Below are 25640 nucleotides of genomic sequence, written 5' to 3'. Positions count from 1 at the left end.
AGGGGGCAGGGGATGATTTGGGAGAATGGCATTGAAACATGTATAGTATCATATATTAAATGAAAAAAAAATACTGTAATGGGTTGCCATTTCCTCCTCCAAGGGATCTTCTGACCAGGAATCAAACCCACGTCTCCTGCATCTCCCACACTGCAGGCAGATTCTTTATCACTGAGCTACTTGTGGAATATCAATTTTAGAAACTCAAAGATTGGGAGATTTTAAAGAAGCCCAATAGTAAGTTTTGTGAGAATATAAGTGAGAGTGAGCAGGAAGTAGAGAAATTTGGGTTTAGAAAGCAGGAATTTTCCAAATTGAAATTGGAGAGATGAAAATCAGCATAATCCCAAAGTGAGAGGAGACATTGATGGCAGCATTTTTAGTTTTCAGATTAATCCAATCAAGTCCAATTTTTGCCTAGAAAACATTTTTTTTTTTTTTCCCATCAAGAAATTCGGGTGAAAAAAAAAAAAGAGAGAGAGAGAGAGAGAACAGTGGTACCAACAACAGTAGCAGACAGTATTCTGTGCATGCAGTGATTCAGTGAATCATCACCATCACTGTGAATGTCATTCTTTATCTTTGTAAATGACTTCACTTAATTCTAATAACATTTCTGTTATGTTGGTAGGCATTATTATTACTTACAGATAAGAAAAAAAAAAAAAGTAAGGTTATTGGACCTGGAATTGATCAGTATTAAAGGCAGAACTTGAATCCCAGGCTTTTGGATAAAAGTACTGTGTTCTTTACATTTTTTATATTTACACCATAGTTATCTCTTTAAGCTATAGTGCTGTTTCCCTCGTCTCCAACTTGAAAACTTCAGTCAGCAAAAATCAACCCTCTATTTCAAAGCAGAGAGACTTAATATTCTCAGAGTATTTAGAAGTAAATTGATAATATACATAAAATATTTGATTTTTTACCAGGCCCATTAAATCCTTAAGAGTTAGGGTATGTCCCTCTGTGATCAGAGAAATTATGTGACCTGAGCACTGAGGAAATGAGTTTGTTAATCCCTGAAGAAAAGATATTAGATCCTTTTGGGGTAACCTTATTTATTGCATTTTAGCCCAGGGTGAGTTATTGTGCTTGCCTGCAGAAGTGTGATGGGAAAGGAAAGACTCAGAAAAAGAAGCAGCTGAGCAGTAGAATCACATACAGACAAATTACTGTGGCAAACTGTTTCTTTTGTATAAACCAATAGAGAGAAATCAAATTTCAGCTATATATTCCTTGTTAAAACAGACAAAGTACACTAGATTTTAAGCTAGTGCCAATGCAGAGATCTTTACAAAGCTACATTTCCAAATATGGGCAATAGTATGTCAGTCACAAAAAGTCCTAAGAGGCTTAGGGACTTCAGCTTCCTCTTCAATGACAGTAATAACTTAAGAACCCATCTTTATCTATGCACATCCCAAAGAAGCTCAATTTATCACAGATGATTTTCCTCCTAAAACCTGTTTTCTTGCTGTTCACAGGGAATTTTTTCTTTTGATTTTACCTCTGAGTTCATCTGCAGACTCAGTTGCTGTAATGATGTTAAATATTTGGAGAGACTATTCACTTTCTAGAAGCAGACATGGTGTGCATGTTTTTAGTGTATTGTGTGACAGGTAATGATGAGAGCAGGATGCAGAGTTTAGGTATCTCTAGGAGCAAAGGCATAAAGAGTTTAACCTGCTGGAGGGCACTGGTTCAGGGTCCCTAGTAATATGGAGCAAATGGTAATCATGAAACCGATATACATGTAAAAGGCACTTGAGAGTGTTTGAAGGAGATTATTAGTAATAATGGCTTACCATTTATCTACAAGAAGGGTGAGGAGGTGTCCAGGTTACATGAAATAATAACCTTTTATTATTATCTAAATAAAGAGGGGAGAACTCCTGTATACATACTTCCCTAGTCTTTAACCATTCTTTCTTTGACTTCTCCCCACCATCAACAGCTTTGAGGGCAAAATGCTGTAGAGTGCAATTATGCTTTTTACTGTTATGCCTCCTAAGAAGACACTCACACTCGATTTCATGGTGATATTTCAGCAATTCTGTATAGCCTCTTTCTAGACCCCTATTATTAAGCATTTCAACCTCATTAATAATTGATGTTCCCATTTAAGTTGCTGGTTAGAAAATACCTCTAAGATTTTACTTTATTAGATTTTTGAGTAAATGTTCTCCAAATATCCTCTGCATTTTGTTAAAAATAAATGTTACATATCTTTTGATAAAACCTCCAGAGTTAAGTGCCTAATAAAATATTACATGACTAAAATGACAATATTTCAGCTTTATGCTGAAGTATGAAGATTTGCCTGCAAAGGTATGAATCACTGGTTTTTCATTTCTTTAATCCTGTATTAATTGGTACTTGAGGCAATAAACCATAACATATAACTCTGGCTTCAGATAAGCTTTAATGAGAGCCTGACCTTTGCTTGGATACTTCTATGACAGTGAAAGGGTTCAAGATAACCCTTTGAAGCTCAAATTTATGAGATAAATGTTCTTAGCATTTCCTTATCTTAGCTTGAGCTGGTTATTGGGGATATTCTGGGGGATTTATAATTGAGATTTGAAAGAAAGTTATATTCTATTATGTCCAGTCCAGTGGAAGTTTAAATAGCAGTAGTGTAACTTCTTTAGTTCATTATTTTGCACCAGGAAAGGAAGTGAGGTTCAGAGATCAGCAAAAGGTACACAACTGTCCTAAAATATAGTATGAAAATAAAGGACCACAGATATTGTCACTATATCTATATAAAATCATATTTAGAGAGGACCAGATCTCATCCATATTTTGATGTGCTATAGTGTAGTGAAGTCAGTATCTGAATTGTACTTTGTGATCATATCATTCAATTTAAGAATCATAGGGATATTTTATAATTTAAGTGTTTTAAGGAAAGTGCAACTAAAAAAGTGAAGTATAGAAAATTTAGAATGTTTTGACATGTAGTTTCAGAGAAATACTTTCAATTTGAGAGGGTTCAGGTAGTCTTTTTTTCTTTAATGTCCTAAACTGAAATAGAATTGTGGCATCATATTAAGAAAAGTTGTATTTGAGTTGACAGAGAAGATGTAGAGGTTTTTGGACAAGCATGGACCCACATGGCCAAAAGAGATCTCATAGATTCAAACACTAGGATAGAATCTCTTGAGAATCCTTATATTGTTTATATACTTCACAGTACTATGAAGTTTAACCATTAATAACCCCCTAATCTGTCCCTTCCCTTGAGAAATCTGGCATGACTCCTCTAGTTGCTCTTTCTCAGCCAGTATTTTTGCTGAATGAATAAATCAATCTCCCATGAGATTACTTGTCATTCCTTCCCACATTTCAGGCTAACACAACTATATACTAATTGACACTGACGTATGCTATTTCATGACGGAAGACCAGGCTCATTTACTTGTTTTTTGTGTCTTCCTTGAGTCAAAACCTAAATGAGAATAAGAGGTATAATAAATAGGTAAATAAGCCCATTGCAGAGGAAGAGAAGGAATGACAAAAGACTAAAAGATGTCTGCAATTTTCTGGAAGACAGCAAGTGTATGTACTGAAAATGAGCTAAGTGGGGAGTTAGTGGCACCTACTAAGGAAGCCACTAGTAGAGAACAATTTACCAGTAGAACTTCACGGGGTACTCGGATTAGAACCATTGATTAAATGAAGGCTCACAGTAAGAAGTAGGTCAACATATAACAATTTCAGAAGTTAGGAATGCCATATGTCCACTTCTGCCCAGCTGGCACATGCGTACATACTCTCTCTCTCTCACACACACACAAACACACACTATCTCTCATATGCAAACACAAAGATGTAGCCTGACAGAGAATGCCATGCTTGTTCACCTTAAAGTGAAGTTTATTAATCATGTTTCACCCAATACACATATCCTAGTGAGAATCTCACCCGATGGCAGAGATTCAGCTGTGAAAAGACTTACACACCCAACAGTGTAGGAAATCCAAAATAGATGCTCAGGTCTTTGGTAATAAGTATGAACAAATAATCAAGGACCTGAAAGCATGTTAGGAAAACCAGCAGCATTTAAGACAATATCCAGACAGCCAGATAAAACCGACACTGAATGAGATAGATAATTTAAGGAACAGAAAACAATAATGCAATTAATGTATATTTTGCTAAATATAGACTCAGTGATAAAGAATCTGCCTGCAATGCAGGAGATGCGAGTTTGATCCCTGGGTCAGGAAGATCCCCTGGAGAAGGGAAAGGCTACCCACTCCAGTATTCTTGCCAGGAAAATCCCATGGACAGAGGAGCCTGGTGGGTTATAGTCCATGAGGTCACATCAAGTTCAACATGGCTGAAGTGTCTCAGCATGAGCATAAATAAGATATTTGATAAGTTTTAAAAAAGAACAAGTTACTATAAAAATTAAAGGGCAAGAAAGAAAATTAAATATGAAACAAGGTGATGTAAAAATTAAGCAAAGAACAGAATATGATTGTCAATACTAGAGAAGCAGTATTCTTGGTGGTTTTCAGGGTAATATCCACATTAAAACTGCTAATGTTTGAATATGCAATATTAATTACTGGTTGTGTGGCATTGAACCAGGAATTAGAAATCTCAGTTTTCCTATATGTAAGAATGCATATACTATTTAATTTGTTGTTGTTTTTAAAAGTCACAATAAAGAAAGTGAAAAGCAAACTCAAACTCAGATGAGAAATGGGACATGTATATAATTAGGATAGAATTAGTACCAAGTATGTACCAGACTTTCTTACAAATCAATATATAAAATAATGATACTAGAAATCACATTAAAAATTCAAATAGCATTTCAAAGATGATGAAATATGGAATGATATTCAACTTCTCATTAAAGGAATGAAAATAAAAATAACGATGAGATAGATATTTTATGTCATCTATACTGGTTAAAAAAAAAAATCTAAAGTATCAGGTGTTTCCAGGATGTGGAATAGTATGAACTGTTTCATGGCAGTGGTGAATTTTCATTTGATGCAATCATATTTTGAAAATAACTGTTGTCATCTTCCAAGATTGAAGAAGTGCATGTTTTAAAACTGAGCATTTTTGCTACCAAGTATATAACCTAATGCTATATTTTTAAACTTCTGGTCTCAATTTCAATGATCTTATATGCATTTTAAAAATAAATAGAACAAAACCAGACTATAACATAATATATAGTTATTATACACATAATACAATATAATATGGAAATATAATAGAAAATATTAAAATGCCTTTTAAGCAGTAAGGGTAAAGATTATTTGTATAAACTTGTTTCAGTTTCTTTTGTATGCCTGTCTATACGTTGTCTTTGTTAAAATGTAAACTGTACTTTTTTGTGTACTGTGGTCTAAAGGTTTGAAAACTTCACTCCCTAGGGAAATGGTTCCACGTGTGAATGAAAAGCACAGGCAGAAATGTTCATGGTGGCTTTACTATTAAGAGCGAAACAAACAACCTGGAAACCACTAAAATGTTCATTGAAAGGAAAAATAGCCAAATAAATTGTTGTATTCTAACAATGAAATACTATTTGTCAGTGAAAGAATGAACAGAAACTTCACACATCAACAAGGATGAATCTTAGAAACCTAACAGTGAGTCGAAAACACTGTACCCATAGTATCATATCATTAACATTACAAAGCTTACCAAACACCAAACCACTGTTGCATTATAAGCCTTGTATACTATTGCATTGCCACATATGTGATTTTCTTATAAAATAAAGAAGTGTTTTGGTGGCTTAATATTCTTCTTTAGGACTTTTAGATTTATCACAAACTATAATAGTTTTTCATGACATAGAGTGTTATGAGCCAATCTTCTGGATCTTGAAGAAGAAATATCAAGAAATCTATTTCTTAAAAAGGTAGTGGTGTCAGGAGAAGATTTGCTTATTGATGAAAACACAAGTTCACCTTAGTTATGATAGCAATGACTTTTATCTAACAATGGAAGTAGAAGGAATTTAAGAACTTTCTTTAGTCAGAAACAAAATACCTTTTAAGAAATGGTGAGGAAAGTAAAAGTATAGAGCATTTTAAAAGCTTAGCAGTGAGAAAAAGAAAAGAATTCCTGAGAATAGAAAAAAAAAAAAAAATACAGTAGCCAAAGAGTAACAGTTGATTTAATTGAGATTGGGTTAGTTAACAGCTCTGGCTTTTGGTATTTCTTTAAAAATTGCTCTAAGTTTTATTTTGACTTAATTTTGTAAAGCATAGAATTGCTAATAATTTTTATAGCTATTCACATGTTTATAGGAAAGTAATAAATAGCGGAGGCTTCCCGGTAGCCCAACAGTAAAGAATCTGCCTGCAAGCCAGGAGTTCCAAGAGACACTGGATTCAATCCCTGGGTCAGGAAGATCCCCTGGAGGAGGTCATAGCAACCCACTCTAGTATTCCTGCCTAGAGAATTCTATTGACAGAGGAGACTAGAGAGTTATGGTCTACAGGGTGGCAAAGAGTCAGACTCGACTGCAGCAATTTGGCATGCATGCACATAATAAATCACTGAATGAAGCACTTATCCCAAACTAGGGACAGTTCAAAAAGTATTTCCATTCACTTATTCACCTCTTTGAAATTTCAGGTGCATTTTGTCTCCTTCATTGGCCTGGCCTTGAATTTTCCCATACTAACAATTCAGCAGTTTTTATGGTAGGTATTAACTAACAAAATCCAGCTAGAAGAATAATTTTTAAAACCAGTGGTTTCCAAGATTTTTGATGTGTCATAAACCCATTGAAAAAAATTTAATATTCTTTTTATTTCCTGCTGCTGCTGCTAAGCTGTTAAGTCACTTCAGTCGTGTCCGACTCTGTGCGACCCCTCAGACGGCAGCCCACCAGGCTCCTCTGTCCCTGGGATTCTCCAAGCAAGAATACTGGAGTGGGTTGCCATTTCCTTCTCCAATGCATGAAAGTGAAAAGTGAAAGTGAAGTTGCTCAGTCATGTCTGACTTTTAGCGAGCCCATGGACTGCAGCCTACCAGGCTCCTCCATCCATGGGATTTTCCAGGCAAGAGTACTGGAGTGGGTTGCCGTTGCCTTCAGAGATTGCGTTGTTCCATCCCGGGAAGCGTGGCTTCCACTTTATGCTCTAACCTAAATTATGTGTTAATCCCACAGAGCTAGTTTGTGTATCTTTGCCAGCAGTTGTGTTTTTGTTCCAATTAGCAAGGTTTCTCAAGAGGTTAATCGATAATCAAGGAGAATCCTACATGCCGCAATACTTTCAAAAATAAGATACCAGGGAAAAGACTCCAATCCCAGTCATCTCTAATGTGCTATAAAACCCAATTAGTTCACTCTGAAATCTACCTGTTCCTTTACAGAGTTTGACATCCTTGCGGGCATGCCTGCTGAATTGCTTCAATTGTGTCTAACTACTTGCAACCCTATGAACTGTAGTATCCCGCCAGCCTCCTCTGTCTATGGGATTCTCCAGGCAAGAATACTGGAGTGAGTTGCTATTTCAGATCTTCCCAACCCAGGGATCAAACCCATGCTTTTTACATCTCCTGGCAGGTGGATTCTTTATCACCAGCATCATCTGGGAAGCTATCCTTGCCTACTCTCAAAGATCTGTCTTATGTTTGCTAGATAATCACGGGAAAAATGAGAATGAGGATCCCAGGCTGCAGAAGTAGCAAATGACAACATCTTTTGTTCTGTTTTGAATCATTGCATCTCTATAGTTGCCGTATTAAAAGCAGAACTAAAGGCAGTAATAACAGAACTAGAATTAAAAATACGGAGAAGGGAGGAAGTAAATGTATTTGTGATACCTTTATGAGACAGGTAGTCTAGGAGTCAACAACTACACACTTATTACTGTTTTTATGAAAATGTTCTATTTGTGTCTAGGTGAAGAATTACTCTGAAGTTGGATACTTAACAGCAAAACCAAATAAAACCCACAGCAGTCCAGGTAATAGATTATAATTTTAATATTTAAACAATGTAGTAGTGGGCAATCGTTACTGAAGTCTATCTATTAACACCAGAGTTTTCTTTGACTAAATACAACAATTCAAAAATAAGGCTAGAAATATGGGTGGGTATAAAGACAAAAAGATATGTGGCAAGCAATATACAGAGATTCTAATAGGAATTGAGAATTTTTTAAAAAATGAAATAAATATGGACTTGTTATTAATAGTTCTTGTGAAAGTAGTGAGTAAAGTTATTCTTATTTAATAAGGCAAAGAACAGAAGAGTAAGGGGTTTGGTTCTGATAATCCTCTTGGATTTTTTTGCCAAATGAGATTTGTCCTATGGTCATGCCTGTGGCACCTGCCCCCTCTTCTAAGCAATAAGGGTTTTCTCACTCTCACTCTCCATCAAGCAAATTAACCACAACGCACATCCTGATGTGGAACAAGCCACCCCTGTCCAATTCTGGTCTCTAGACTTAACTGGGTATATGGGCATGATCCAAAACTTCTTTCCATGCCTTGCTGAACAAAGAAGCATCAGGTTGGAATTGTAATTTTTTGTAATAGTTGTTTTTATTGAGATATAACTGATGTATAATATTATATGTTTCAGGTGTTCAACATAGTGATTCACACTTTCTAAAGTTATATTCCATTTATAGTTATTTATAGTTATATTCCATTTATAGTTACAGTATTCCCTATGTTGTACATTATATCCTTGTAGCTTATTTATTTTATAATAGCAGTTTGTACCTGTTACTCCCCTCCCCCTATAATGCCCACCCCTACTGGTAACCAATAGTTTGTTTTCTGTATCTGTGAGATTTTTTCTTTTTTGTTATATTTCATTGGTTTATTTTTTAGATTCCACATATATATGATGTCATACCATATTTGTCTTTTTCTATCTGACTTATTTCACCTACATAACACCCTCCAAGTCCATTCACGTTTCTGCAAATGACAACTTTTTTTATGGCTGAGTAGTACTCTATTGTGTATCTATATACACACACATGCATTCTATATCTTTCTTTATTTATCTGTTTATGGACACTTAAATTTCATATCTTGGCAATTCTAAATAATGCAGTGAAACATCAGGATTTATATATCTTCTCAAACTAATATTTTCACTTTTTTCCAGATATATAACCCAGAATGGAATTGCTTAGTCATACAGTAGTCCTACTTTTAGTTTTTTGAGCAACCTTCAGACTATTTTCCACAGTGGTTGCACTAATTTACATTTTCACCAACAGTTCATGGGCATTCCATTTTCTCCACATCCTCACCATTTGTTGTTTGAGGTCTTTTTCATGATAGCCATTCCACCATGTGTGAAGTGGTATATCTCATTGTGGTTTTAACTTTCATTTCTTTGATGATTAACAGTGTTAAGCATCTTTTCATGTGACAGTGGCCATCTGTATGTCTTCTTTGGAAGAATGTCTATTCAGGTCTTCTGCTCATTTTTAATTTTTTTTTTGATGTTGACTTGTATGAACTGTTTATATGCTGTTTTATATTAACCCCTATCAGTCATATCATTTGCAAATAATTTCTTCCATTCAGGAGTTTACCTTTTTGTTTTATTGATTATTTCCTTTGTAGTACAAAAGCTTTTAAGTTAAATTAAGTCCCACTTGTTTATCTTTGCTTTATTTCCTCTGCTTAAGATGAAAATAATACTGTTACAATTTATGTCAGAGAGTGTTCTTCTAGGATAACTCTGTTGTCTTCTAGGAGTTTATGGTTTCTGGCCTTACATTTAATTCTTTAATTGATTTTGAGTTTATTTCTGTATACAATGTTACAGAATGTTCTATATTCATTGTTTACAGGTAGCTATTCAGTTTTCTCAGCACCACTTATTGAGGAGACTGTCTTTTCGCTATTGTATACTTTTGGGTCCTTTGTTGCAGGTTAATTGACTATAGTATTTATTTCTGTGCTCTCTAGTCTGCTCCATTGATCTGCATGTCTGTTTTCATGCCAGTGCCATACTGCTTTGATGACTGTAGCTTCATAGCATAGTCTGAAATTAGGCAGCTTGATTCCTCCAGTTCTGTTATTCTTTCTCAAGATTGTTTTGGCTATTTGGTATACTTTGTGTTTCAATGCAGATTTTAAAATTATTTGTTTTAGTTCTGTGAAAAAAGCCCTTGGCATTTTGATAGAGATTGCATTGCATCTGTAGATTGCCTTGAGTAACAAGGCAATTTAAACAATATAATTCTTCCAACCCATAAACACAATATATCTTGTTATCAGCTTATGTTTGTCTTCAATTTCTATCAGTGTCTTATAGTTTTCAGAATACAGGTCTTTTACCTTCCTAGGTGAGCTTATTCTCAGATGTTTTGTTCTTTTTTATATGATTGTAAATGGAACTGTTTCCTTAATTTCTCCTTCTGATAGTTTGGCATTCATGTATAGAATACAACAAATTTCTGTATATTAATTTTGTACCCTGCAACTTTACCAAATTCATTGATGAGTTCTTGTAGCTCTTTGGAATTGTATTTTTTGTTTCCCTGACAAGTTTTTCTAAGGGGTGAGGCTGGTATAAAAATCTACTTACCTTGTAACTGTATAAATTATGTATTATTTATTCATCTTTGGATGGAGAAATGTTACTGTCAATTTCAGCTCAAATAAACTTTCATTTTTTTTCTTTTATACATATATCACACTTTCTACCTTAGGAATTGCTATGACATAGCCAAAAAACAATGGTGCTAATTTGCAAGTCACATATATTTGTGTATATTAGAATATTTAGGAAACCATTACCTGCCAAACAAATGTTAGCTTTTTTTTTTTTTTTTTTACTTTAAACATTTGTTTTACCCTGTCCTAAAGAGGATTTCGGAGAAGGCAATGGCAACCTACTCCAGTACTCTTGCCTGGAAAATCCCATGGACAGAGGAGCCTGGTAGGCTGCAGTCCATGGGGTTGCTAAGAGTCAGGCACGACTGAGTGACTTCACTTTCACTTTTTACTTTAATGCACTGGAGAAAGAAATGGCAACCCACTTCAGTGTTCTTGCCTGTTGAATCCCAGGGAGAGGGGACCCTGGTGGGCTGCCATCTATGGGCTCGCACAGAGTCAGACACGACTGAAGCGACACAGCAGCAGCAGCAGCAGCAGCAGAGAGGATTTAGGGTGGTATAGATGACAGACAGGTAGATAGATAGGTAGAAATGAAGAGACATGGTCTAACATGGCAGCCACTAGCCACATGTGGTATTTGAATATTTGAAATGTGAGTGGTCTAAATTGAGAAGTGCTCTAAATGAAAAATAGCTGTCAGATTTCAAAGACTTATTATGAAAAATGAATATAAATATTTCATTAACAGTTTTCATATTGATTACAGATTAAAACATTAATATTTTGAATATACTAAGTAAATAAAAAATATTCATAAAATTAATTTCACCTCTTTCCTTTTATTTTATTTAAGTGATTACTAGGAAATGGAAAATTACATATATGGTTCATACTTTTATACTAATAATGGTAATATATTAAATGCAGTGAGATGAACCAAATTTAACACTCCTGTATAACATCATTAAACATTTCTCTGGCAATAATAGTTCAGAGAACCTTATTCTTAGGTACTAAATGTCCAGTGTAATGTGGAATAAGACTAAAACGAAGATTGAGTAGCAATGCCGCTAATTGTTGAAGATTGTTCTGGTACCCAGCCAGAGGGAATAAGAATCCATTTGACTGGGGTCTACAGCAAGATTAGGTGGTGGGGCTGAATACAACTAATGAATGTTTCTCTAATCCATTTATTTTGGCAATAGTGAATCATTTTTAATGGTGAAATAGATTGGCATCCCTGTATCATTTGATTTTGTTAATAGTAGTAAAAAAATGTTGCCATCCCACAGCTATTGCAACAAACTGTAGAAATGGGAATTAATGAGACTCATTTCCACTCTGAACTGCCCTGGGTCCTGCACTAGTCAGAGGCCAATGGAACTATATAATTACTTGAGTTAAAGAGAAATAAATGGCCATGGGCTCTAGCTTGGTTTCACTTTGATTTAAAAGGGAAGACTTTGTACATATTTAATTTGATGTAGGTAACTTTTGGTAGGGGTGCAGCTGGAAAAGCCAATGCTTTCTGTGAAAAGGTACTTACTTGACATAAACAGAAATGCAAGTTCAGGCATTTCATGTTAGGGGGGATGTTAGGACATCTAGTTACTTGTCATTCCCCTGCTCCTAAAGCAGCTCCCCTCCCCAGCAGCTAAAATAGGCACTCTCTTTAGTTTTTGCTTATTATCATGGACACAGAAGCATCAGATGAAAATCATGGATTATAAGTCATATTGAAAAAATTAGAAAGAGGCAACAGAGGTTTCTTTTTACTTAATTAAGCATGATTAGCATTTTTCCATCTTTACCTTCTCAGTATAGCAGTATAATAAAGTTTATTGAAGTGTTTCAGGTAATTTGTGATCTAAACTAAAGAGAGTTGATGGATGACTCTCATAGATTTCCTAGCCTTTTAAAATTGAGATTTGAGTTATCAAAACCTTCTTATGTATATATAGACTGAGCAGGCTATTTTGTTACATAAATTATAAAATTATGAGGCTACATTGCCTCAGCTCTCCCTTATTACTGTTAAATTTTTAAAGGCTGTGGAAAACCCCGTGAATGTTGTCAAAGTTTCCTAGTTCATGGGATTTTTGTAATATTGTAAAGGTTAAAATAGATAATAAATGTAAATCCTTAGTTCAGTGTCTGCCATATACTTTAATGTTTATGTGTGCATATATGTATATATGTTACTCATGAAAATAAACATACATGTGTATAAAATAGTATATAAAGTGATTTTACTCTGATATCAAGATATGTTTTCATATTTAATCTTTATATATTATTTTACTTGTTTACAATTAGCATTCTTTTAAATCTTAAAAATAGTTCACTCAGTCGTGTTTGACTCTTTGTAAACCAGTGGACTGTAGCCCTCTAGTCTCCTCTGTCCATGAGATTCTCCAGGTAAGAATATTGGAGTGGGTCGCCATTTCCTCCTCCAGGGGATCTTCCCGACTTGGGGATCAAACTGGTGTCTCTTCCATTACAGGTGGATTCTTTATTGCTGAGCCATCGGGGAAGTCCCAAAATGACTAAGGTTATAAACAAAAATGAAGATGATTAGCTGAGAGGTCACTGAGGGTCGGATAAGACTGAGCGACTTCACTTTCACTTTTCACTTTCATGCATTGGAGAAGGAAATGGCAACCCACTCCAGTACTCTTGCCTGGAGAATCCCAGGGACGGTGGAGCCTGGTAGGCTGCCTCCTATGGGGTCGCACAGAGTTGGACAGGACTGAAGTGACTTAGCAGCGGCAGCAGCAGCAGCAGCAGCAGCTGAGAGTAGTAAATATTTCTGACAGTTATAAATATTTTCATAAAATTTACTGATTATTATTAATTATTGCCTACCAAGCACTGTATTTGAAAATGTATATTGTATTAAAAAATGAGATTCAGATCAATACAATAGAAATTTTATTCAATTTATTTCAACTTCTTCAGTCATATTATCTTATTTCATAGTATAATGCATGTTGAGTTTAGTATTATTATGGAGTTGAAATTACTAGGTTTTTCCCTTTTTAATAAAATTGTTATATGAGAATCTAAATTGTTCCCTCTTCTCACCCAAAACATTATGTATTCCCACAGGTGTAACTTTCAGCTGTGACTTTTGACACATAATAACTGTGCAGATATTTGTTCAAAAAGCATAATATGCCCTTGTAAGCTTTTGGAGGTTTCTTCACATTTTCTTATATGGATCTGTTAGGTTACTAGTTTTTTTTTTTTTTTTCCTACATTGCTACTTAGACTTCATGTTTAGGGTTTTTATTCATTTTTAATCTTGTAGCAAATATTTTACAAAACTAACTCAATTTGGGATACATTAACTAAAGCAGTATTTTTCATGGGTAAGATTTTACCTTTGTTCTCCTTGCTTTCCTTCTGTGGGTGATGTATTATTAAAAATAACATGTCATGTTTCTTATAATGAATCCCCTAAAGAAAAATATGGACAGAAGAAAAAGACAGAAACAATATGTGTCAGTCATGAAGAAGGAGTGAAATCTAGCTTACGGAGCAAAAATTAAATGACTAAAAATATCTAATCAACAGTGACATTTTTGAGTACCAGCTGTGCAGCATAGCAGGATTCATCTTAGTCTGCAAGAGAGCTTATACAGCTCATCAGAGCTAGTGAGTAAAGTACAGGACCAGGATTCAGGAAATCTGTTGACAGTCCCAATTTTGGCACTTGATGCAGAAACACATCCAAGATTATTCATCTGTTCAAAGGGGATGTTGGTAATTGTTAGTACATCATTTATGAAAAAATATAAACTAAGAAGTTTATAGACATATTAGTTCTGAAAGCTGAAAGCTTTCAATGTGTCATGAGTATTCATTTCAAAAGCCATTTTTGTGACCCTGTATACATTGCCTAACTTCTCCATGACTCAGTACCTCACTCATAATAGTAGTATTATAATAATATTTATCACCTGTGGTTGTATATAGATTCAATGAAGAAATGCTCAAAAGGAACATAGAATTGTCTCAACACATTTTAGCTATTAATATTATTATTTGTAAATTATGATAAATGACCCTGAATCTTTCATTAATAAGTTGAAATTAAAATTATTTTCTCATTGAGACTACTTTCTAATTGATACAAACTAAAGTGATGTTCTTTTACATTTTTAGTTAATTAAAAGACTTCTTGAATGAAATCTAAGAAATATTAGCCACATACTAAATTCAAGTAAATGACAATCCAGAACATACTGTTTGCCATGAAAAAGAGAAGAAATAACTCTGATTTTTTTGGAATTTGCATAAATGAGATAATAACACATCTAATTTTTAAATCCAGTGAAAATACAAGCAACTTTGGTATACTTAAAGAATGTATGGCATAAAGATATTCATGTGGCAGATTTCATGATATTGGCTTCAATAGATTCAATCATATGATTTAAATAATTTTTCATTCTGCTTTTGCATTTAGATTAAAATTGGAATATTACTTAAAAATTACTCCAATTTTTATTTTAAAATATATATTTATTATATGATTATGTCATAAGTTGTCACTTCCCTATTAGAATATGTGATAATTTAATGTTACTTCCCAATTGTTGAGTATCTAGATTGACTCTAAATTTTGTATTTTAATACAAATACTATTTAATACCTATTTCAGAATATAGAATCATTCAGGAGGGACTTCCAGAACTGGAATTATTGAAGTATAAATTTTAAGATTTTTAATACTACCAAAAATGACTTCCCAGATAGTAGTAATAAAGTGCTCCTTTCTCCATATGTCCATCAACATGGGGATTTATGATTTTTATGACATTAGAATAATTCATAAGCAAAACATATTATATGCTTTGTTTCTTCAAGTTTTATTTATTATATTAAATATCTTTCAGTATGTTTAATAGGTGTGTCTGCAACTATATATTAATAGGTCTACTTTCTCTTTATTAATATTCAGTTCATTTTTTGCCAAATCATCTATTGAGAAGTTCTTTTTCTCTACTCCTTGGTACAATTAATATTTTATAGACTTAACTCAAAATGGATCACAGACCAAACTATAAAACTCCTAGACAAGAATTTGGAGAAAACCTAACTGAGGCAATGACCATGCAATGTAAGGATATGTGGGTTGTTTAAGCATTGATTAAAGGATAGTGTAGCTACAACAGAAAGTATGGCAGACAATTTAAGAAAAAACAGTAGGGAGTGACAGACAGTAGGTAGACCACACAGAGCCATACAGGCCAAGTTAAGAATTTTTGCATTTATGTAAAAATAATGTGAGAGTATTAGAAGAGGTTGATCTCACTCTGGTATGTGACATGAAGAATTATTTGGAAGAAGAAAACTGAAAGAGATACGTCAATCAGAAGGGGCTGGAAGAGTTCAGGTGAAAGATAATAGTGACTGTCTAAACTGGTGGAAGAAATGAAGAGGATAGGATAAATTTAAAATTTATATTCAGGAGGTAAAATCAAGGGATCTGATGATGAATTTTCCAATGAGGTTGAATGACAGTGAGGTAGCAGAGTGATGTGAGACACTTTGTGAAACTGAAGTTATGGTAAACTCTATAGATATAAGGCCGTGCAGGGCATTTGGTCCAATGAATGTTTTGAATAGGATCAAATGTCCTCTACTTGAGATAAGTAATCATATTCAAGCAGCTGTTGGGAAATAGATGAGTTCAATATTGAGCCCATTGGTTTAACAAGGAGACCTGGGTTCAATCCCTGGGTTGGGACGATCCCCTGGAGAAGCAAATGGCAACCCACTCCAGTACTCATGCCTGGAAAATTCCATGGATGGAGAAGTCTGGTGGGCTATGGTTCATGGGGTCGCAGAGTCGGACATGACTGAGTGACTTCACTTTCTTTCTTTCACTTTTCTGATGTGCTTAGGAGATATTGAGCAGATAGTAGAATATAGTGTTGGCACATACAAGAGGTCTCACTGAAGAATGCATAGGGTTTTAGAAAGATAGTCAAGCATGTCTCAAAGGATGTTTTCTATGAACTGAATACTGAGTCTGAAAAGGATCTAGTACATGTATTTGAAGAATGCCAATGTTTAAAACCAAAAAAGAAAATATAATAGAGAAGAATGAGGAAGTTATTATATCATTGGAGCTAAGGAAAAAGAATGTATTTCAAAAAACAGGTTTTTTTTTTTTTTTCACTGAATGTTATAATCATTTTGTCAGCATTTTGTCCATAATTGGATTATTTTGATAAAAATGTCAAGGGGGTGACACCTTCTATTTCAGGTACTGTGAAGACATCACAGGGAAGTTTGACAAAATCTATATGCTTTTTTGTGCATTGTGTCCTTCCTCATGGCTTCCTTTGGACTATTACAGTTATTCAAATTATTTAGCTGGATGCTTAGTTTATCATTCACTTTCTCTTAACTCTAGCATGCAAAATATTAAACAGTTTGACCATGTTTGATGTTTACTGATTTTTTAAGATTTTTGTTCCAGTACATTAAAACAATGTTTCATTGCATTAAAAAATTTGTTTTGCAAGTTGGTGTTTACCTAAAAGACTTTTCATTTCTGACAGGACCACAAATTTCCCATACCTCTAATTGTGTTTTTGTTATTTGTTTAGAACTCTCTGGGATTGCTTTTAAAGACATCTAAGTGCTAATTTGGAAAAAGGATGCCCAGATGAAATTAAAATTTAAATTTTTGCAGAGAATGTAGTAATGTAAAAATCACATCTAAAAACATGCATATTGACTTTGTCACATCTCTGTACTTTATTGGTGGATTTTGTTCAAAACTATGTTATAAACAAAGAGTACAACCTGATAAATTTCTACTTTTAGAATATTTCCCATAGCATGCAAGTATTAGTTAAATTTGAGTGGATCACTAAAGATAAACTTCCCTCCAAAAAAATTAACAGTTACAGCTACTTAAAAAAATTTGTTTTAGTCTTTCTGTATAAAGCATCATTTAATTCTAACTGGAAAATTACCTTTAGAAACAAAAAGAAGCAAAAAAATATATAAAATAAAAGGAAAAATATTTATATATTGATAGTTTTGACATAAAGATTGAAGTGTCTCATGTCTGCTTTGCTTGATTACAAACAGAACACACAAGAGAGCAAAGATATGTTATGTGTAGAAGCTTTTCAATCCCTAGTGGCCACATGAAATTTAGCAGATTTTTAAAATTCATCTCATTTTGTCTGGAGTGTCTTATCTGGTTCTGCATAACAGGCAGAGAAAACCTTGCTATTGCTCGTTTCAATCCAGCTTTTTTTCTTTTAATAGACTCTCTCCTTGACCAAACTTTAGTCAGGTTCCTATCAGGCCTCTTTTTAGAGGGCTTCCCTGATGGCTTAGATGGTGAAGAATTTACTTGCAATACAGGAGACCCAGGTGACGTGAGTTCAATCCCCGGGTCGGGAAGATCCCCTGGAGAAGGGAACTGCTACTCACTCCAGTATTCGTGCCTGGAGAATCCCATGGATGGAGGAGCCTGGCAGGCTATAGTCCATGGGGTCACAAAGAGTTGGGCACGACTGAGTGACTAACATTTGACTAGGCCTTGGGTATCATTCTATCTTTGTCAGACATGTATGGCCTAGTTTTAGCAGGAATCTGGCAAAGTCAGTGTAGAGAGGATTCCCCCACCATTGATGACTGATCACATTAATATCTGATCAAATTCCTCAGGCCCCACCTGTGATATAGAAGTCCTTGGCCTCTCTTTGGCAAGAACTCTGTCAGGTCACTTTAGCAAGAATCTCCCTATCTTTGATGTCTCCTCTGAGTAATTTTACATTGACCAACTCTCTCACTCTACTCCTTGGCCTTACATTTCCACTTGTCTTTGCATTCAAAGTTAAGCCTGATCTCTCTGCTCTGTTGCATTAGTCTTGACTAAAGTTGTCATTACTGCTTTAATAAGCGTCAGAATAATTTTTTCTTTCTACAGTGCCTGATCATAACAACAGTAAAAGTAATCTAAAAATAAACATCCTAAATTAGGTCCTTGCAGATAAAAATAAGCAAACTACTCTTTCAGTTCATCCCACCCTCTCCTTACCCTCCTGTGTCCACAAGTCCATTCTCTATGTCTATGTCTGCATTGCTGCCCTGAAAACAGGGTCATCCGTACCATTGTTCTAAATTCCATATGTATGTGTTAAAGCACAATATTTGTTTTTCTTTTTGAAATATGTACATTACCATGTGTAAAATAGAGAGCTAGTGGGAAATTGCCATATAACACAGAGAGCTCAGCCTGGTGCTCTGTGATGCCCTAGAGCTGGTGAGTTGGGGGAATGGGAGGGAGGCTCAATAGGGAGGGGAGATCAATGTATACCTATGGCTCATTCATGTTGTATGGCAGAAACAAATACAATATTGTAAACCAATTATCCTCTAATTAAAAATTTTTTAAAAGTAAGCAAACTAAATAATTTTCCAAAGCATTCAGGCACCTTAAAGCCACTTACTGTTCAGCAGTACACAGTCCTTTATACTGTGAACTACCATACTCTGTTCCTTTGCAGTCTATTGTACTCTGGATGGGTATGAAGATATGGGTAAGAACTTACGCAAAGTTCTAAGCATATGAATGTTTCACGAATAGCAGGCAACTCTTCTGATTACAAGAAAGAAGCTTAATTTGAATAGAAATCACTGAGTTGTAAATGTGGGAGACTCAAACACTCCTTTTTTCCCCCTCATTTACTGCAGAGGGAACATTTGTCAAGACTCTGCCTGTCATGTGGTCATAGGTTTAGCCCATTACCCAGAACTCATTTTATTCTACGATCTTGCTTTTTCATGAAGAATTGGAGATTTTGTAGCCCACACTACATAAAATCTTCATTACTCTGTTTCTGTTTGACTTGATCTCACATGTGGATGCTTGCATCCTGAGCTTCAATCTTGCATAACCACTTGTCATTCTCCAGATCTATGGAGTCTGTATTTCATGTCTTCATTCTTTCCTATATGTCCTTTTCACTTCTTAGAATCTTCCTACATGCATCTTATTCATTTCTATGTTTTGTTTCCTTAATTAGTTGATTCTACAGTTATTCACTGAACTTAATGTTACCCCTTCATTAATTTTTTCTTATCTCCTCAGAAAATCTGAGTTGTTTCTAAAAAAGACACTCTTCCAGAACTTTGTATGATGCATTTGTGGATCATCAAACCTAGGTCAGTTCATGACCATGTTTGTGCCTGTCATTTCTGCAAAGGCAGGAACTCTGTTCTATTTACTCGTGTATTTGTAGAACTTTTGTATGCCTGCCTTAGTAGGTTTTTAATAATATTTGATGAATTGATCAGAATATAAACTATGGCTTAGTTTTGTATTGTACACTGAGTCTATTCAGGAGCAGCTTGCTCTCACCTGTATCCATTTTGAGGGCAGATTTAGATCTTAGTTGTATCTCCTAGAATTTCCATCCTCTCGCAAACAGGACTGAGAAGTAACGACTTGCCACATAATTCATTGTATTAAATCTCCATTGAAGGCACTTAGTTCTCTCTCATTATTGTCTCTCTACCCTTTACTCCCTTTCATCCTTTATATTATCTCCCAAAGACTCTCTAATCTCTTCTGTTGCTTTATGTAACTCAGCTCTGCCTGAAATTATATATTAATATGTCACATGATGCAAAAACCTCAGAGGATGAACCATTTTAAAATCTGTTATTCAAATAGGTTGTCATAAGTGGGTAAAAATTATTGCTGACCTCAAGTTAAATATTAACGAAATAAGCCTTCTGAGGAAAAGGCTAGTGAGATTGCCACAAAGAAAATTTATTTTTCATTTTATATGAGTTATTATATTTGCAAAGAATAGAAGCCCGCTGTTTAAATGATTCCTTAAATGAATTAATTTGTACAATTAATTTTTCCTAAGGCAAATAGTTATCAGTCATTTATCTTTATCAAAATTTGAATTTTTATATGGTAGATTTGTTTAACAAAATAGTTTTTGTTTAAAAGATGGCTTCAATGAAGCCTAAGAAATAACTCCCTAGAGGTATGTTATTGAGACATTTACCTTTCACTAATTCATTGGTTCAGTAACTAACAGTAAGTGCTCACCATATTTCAGGTTTCCCCCAAATATGTTTGCTTAACAAATGAATGAATGCATGCAAGAAACAGTGGATGAAAGTGAGTGTAGAGATAGACTCAATTTTCCTTATGTCTCGTTGATTTGATTTCCCTTCTTTCATAAAGTTTATAGGATTCTGTCTTTGAAATAGAGCATTTTTGTATTTTTGAGGACATTATTAAAGCAAATTAGGAATTTTTTAGCATCACAACTTAGGACATTTTAAAGATATTATGGACAAGGAAATGGCAACCCACTCCAGTGTTCTTGCCTGGAGAATCCCAGGGACGGGGGAGCCTGGTGGGCTGCCATCTCTGGGGTCACACAGAGTCGGACATGACTGAAGTGACTTAGCAGCAGCAGCAGCAGCAAAGATATTATTAAGTGTAGGTAGAGTAACTTTAAATGATACCTAATTGGCATGTGGTTGCAGACCTTTCCTCATCTTCCTGTTTCTTTGATGTAGTCTTTTTTTTTTTTTAATGGAAAATATTTGTTCTGAAATTGCTTTGTGAATAAATGGTGTCACAGTTTTTTGTTGTTGTTGTTGTTTTCTGTCAAATCTCAACATGAATCAGCCATAGGTATACATATATCCCCTCCTGGTAGAACCTCCCTCCCATCTTCCTCCCCATCCGACCCCTCTAGGTTGATACAGTGCCCCTCTTCAAGTTTCCTGAGCCATATAGCAAATTCCCATTGGCTATTTACAAAGGAGGGGGTGCTCTAGAGCTCTCCTTGATTCTTCATTAAGTCACTCAGTAAATCCTTGACCTCTTTGTTTCTGCACTTTGCCTCCAGTAAAACTCAGATATTTGGCTAAATCCACAGTGCAGAAAATCAGAAAGTATGAGCTCGAGGTTACAAAGTAACAGTAAAAGTAAGGAAAGAATTTGCAACCAGTCAATTTGCATATGGAAATTTTAATCTCAGCTCAACGAATGGCTATGTTCTAATCACTCAGTCAGCAGCTGCTTAAAATCAGTGATGAAAGCAGCATGCTTTTTTCTTCTTTCAGTATGACATCCCCTCAAAATATTTAAATGTATTTTTTACAGAGATCTTCATTTCTATGCTTGTTTCTTTGCTTACTTTTAAAAACTTGTCATAATTTTTTAATGTTATATGTTATGACACAGTGGATGACTTTACAACTGAATACCATGTGGAGTATTTTAAACATTTGTTTATCACCACAAAAGATGAGAGCTACTGTATTCTTTTTTTCTTTTCATTTCTTTACTTTTGTGAATACTCTTGTTATATATTGATTTATATATAATTTATGTGAAAATAATATAAATTCATACTAGTTGGCTGAATCAAATGCTAATCATAGAAAAACTGAAATCTATAATGATGGGAAAAACACATTTTAAAAATGCAAATTATATTTAACATTTATGTATCAGTGAGGAAGAAATCTTTCTTCCTTCTAACCTTCTAGGTTCTTCTGGCTGGTCTAAGAATTAAATTAACTTGAGACAGAGTAACAGGAGAAAATCAAATTTAATTTCAGTTCTTCAAGAAACCTACATGCATGGGATGGTGAGAGACCCTATATACATGGTAGGCTCAGAGATAGAAAGGCAAAGTGAGGTATATATGCCATCCTGATCTAAGAAATGGAATGGGGCCTTAAAAGGGGGGGGGGTTGCTGAAGACAGGAGGGTCATTCACCAGACAATAGCAAGAGAGGTTCATGGGACTCTTTGTGACCCCATGGACTGTAGCCTGCCAGGCTCCTCTGTTCATGAGATTTTCCTTGAAAGAATACTGGAGTGGGTGGCCATGCCTTCTTCCAAGGAATCTTCCTGACCCAGGGATCAAGCCTACATCTCCTGCATCAGCAGGTAGATTCTTTACTACTGAGCCACTGGGGAAACCCAGTAAGAAGAGATGTTTAGTAATTGTTTGCCCTCCCATATAGATGGGGTGTCTGAGGTAAAATTTATCCTCAGTAGTAACACTTTTCTGGGAAAAATTTCCAATTTAAATTCTTCTGGATATTTAAAGGAGAGGCAAATTCTCTTGAATTTGCAGTCTCATTTGCCTTTAGCTCAAAATAATTTGATGCCAAAGGGGCACATTTGGGGGAGGCTCATTCTGAATCCTACATGTGCTTGAGAGAAACAAACACTCCCTGCTAATTTTATAAAACAATAGTTTTCAGCCTTTTTAAAAATCACCTCTCCAGATTTAATATTTCAGTGCTTTAGCAGGAAGGAATAGATTTAAATGGGACATACTTTTTAAGTACGAGTGTAAATAAACAATATTTCAAGCTGGAGAAGTAAGTACAGTTTAATATACTGGAGATTAGAGAATGGAATTGTAGGTGTCTTTCATCATGAATATCATGTTTTGTTACTTGGATTTTCACCTTTGTTTTCCTAACAGTTTCTCTTGATCATCCCAGTGGTTGCAGCATTGTTGTAGTCCTCATGATACTTTCTTTGCTATGGATGCGGAGGGTACTTACAAGATGACCAAAGCCGGGATCAAATATATTTAAGCAGTGGTTTCAGGTTATCTGTAAACTGTAGGCTTCAGGGCTATGCAAGGCCATCCTCTTTAGTGCCTCTGATTATACTTGGTATATAAAGGGTACTGTTAGGTAGTTAGAATAGGAAACAGGAGTCCAAAATGGCGGTGGCTAAAAGACAAGGAAGGGAAAAGCCCGCGAAAATAGAACAAAGGAAGGTCAAAGGAAGATCCAAGGACCGGAGTGAGGACCTTGGGTACAACAAACAGCACTCCTGGCTGGCCCAATTTACATAGGGCAGGCCCAGGGGGAGGAGAAAACATTTAAAAAGAGGAGCCAAAGGACTCTCTCTTTCTCTCACCCTTCTCTTCGTGTCTTTTGGGTCGGCATGCCCTCATGCCTCGAGGATGTATTTTCCTTTATTTTCTAAATAAAACTGAGGGAGCTGTAACACTGCCCCAGAGCTGTTGACACGCTGAGGGCTTTAATGTCCGTCGCTTCAAATTTTTATTGAGATGAGACAGAACTGAGGAGAATACACTCGCCTGACAGTACCAAATCAATGTAGGTTTTTTGAACAATAATATGCTTTTCTGCTTATCTTTATCTGTTAAAGTTAGCTCACAAGTAAAAACAGATACTATTTTTAGTTGTTTTGTATACGTGCGTATGGTAAGAACGTTTAAAGGCCTATTTTCTTAGCAAATGCCAAGTATATAATATACATAGTCTTACTAACTGTAATCACCATGCTATACACTAGATTCTGAAAACGTACTCATTGGATAACTGAGTTTGTACCTTTGACCAGCATTTTTCCTACCCCCGCCCCCCGCCACCCTGGACTCTGGCTACCACAGTCCTACTCTCTGATTCTGAGTCTGACTTTCTAAAATTCCACATGTATGTGAGATCCTACAGTATTTGTCTTTCTGTGTTTGGCTTATTTCACGAAGCATCAGTTCAATCATTCAGTTGTGTCCGACCTTTTGCAACCACATGGACTGCAGCACTCCAGGCTTCCCTGTCCATTACTGAACTCCTGGAGCTTGCTGGAACTCGTGTCCATTCAACCATCTCATCCTCTGTCATCCCTTTCTCCTCCTGCCATCAATCTTTCCTAGCATCAGGGGCTTTTCCAATGAGTCAGTTCTTCCCATCAGGTGGCCAAAGTATTGGAGTTTCAGCTTCAGCATCAGTCCTTCCGATGAATAGTCAGGAATGATTTCCTTTACGATAGACTGGTTTGAGCTCCTTGTAGTCCAAGGGATTCTCAAGAGTCTTCTCCAACACCACAGTTCAAGAGCATCAATTCTTCAGCACTCAGTTTTCTATATAGTCCAACTCTCACATCCATACATGACTACTGAAAAAACCGTAGCTTTGACTAGACAGACCTCTGTTGTCAAAGTAATGTCTCTGCTTTTTAATATGCTATCCAGGTTTGCCATAGTTTTTCTTAAAAGGAGCAAGCATCTTTTAATTTCATGGCTGCAGTCAACATATGCAGTTATTTCTTTCAAGATAAGAAAGTCTATCACTGTTTCCATTGTTTCCCCATCTATTTTCCATAAAGTGATGGGACCAGATGTCATGATCTTAGTTTTCTGAATGTTGAGTTTTCAGCCAGCTTTTTCACTCTCCTCTTTCACCTTCATCAAGAGGCTGTTTTGTTCTCGTTGCTTTCTGCCATTAGGGTGGTGTCATTTGCACATCTGAGGTTATTGATATTTCTCCTAGCAATCTTGATTTCAGTTTGTGCTTCATCCAGCCTGACATTTCACATGATGTACTCTACATATAAGTTAAATAAGCAGGGTGACAATATACAGCCTTGATGTACTCCTTTCCCAATTTGGAACCAGTCTGTTGTTCCATCTCTGGTTCTAACTATTGCTTCTTGACCTACATACACATTTCTCAGGAGGCATGTAATGTGGTCTGGTATTCCCATCTCTTTCAGAATTTTCCACAGTTTATTGTGATCCACACAGAGAAAGGCTTTGGTGTAATCAATAAAGGAGAAGTAGACGTTTTTTTCTGGTATTCTTTTGTTTTTTTAGTGATCCAAGTGATGTTGGCAATTAATCCAGCTTGAACATGTGGAAGTTCACAGTTCAAGTACAGCTGAAGCCTTGCTTGGAGAATTTTGAGTGTTACTTTGCAAGCGTGTGGGATGAGTGCAATTGTGCAGTGGTTGGAACATTCTTTGACACTGCCTTTCTTTGGGATTGGAATGAAAACAGACCTTTTCCAGTCCTGTGGCCAATGCTGAGTTTTCCAAATTTGTTGGCATACTGATTGCAGCACCTTAACAGCATCATCTTTTAGGATTTGAAATAGCTCAACTGGAATTCCATCACCTCCACTAGCCTTGTTTGTAGTGATGCTTCCTACGACCCACTTGACTTCATATTCCAGGATGTCTGGCTCTAGGTGAGTGATCAAATCAT

This window comes from Bos javanicus, chromosome 4 (genome assembly GCF_032452875.1).
Source record: "Bos javanicus breed banteng chromosome 4, ARS-OSU_banteng_1.0, whole genome shotgun sequence".
In the NCBI taxonomy this organism is placed as follows: Eukaryota; Metazoa; Chordata; class Mammalia; order Artiodactyla; family Bovidae; genus Bos; species Bos javanicus.
This window is presented reverse-complemented; position numbering follows the sequence as displayed.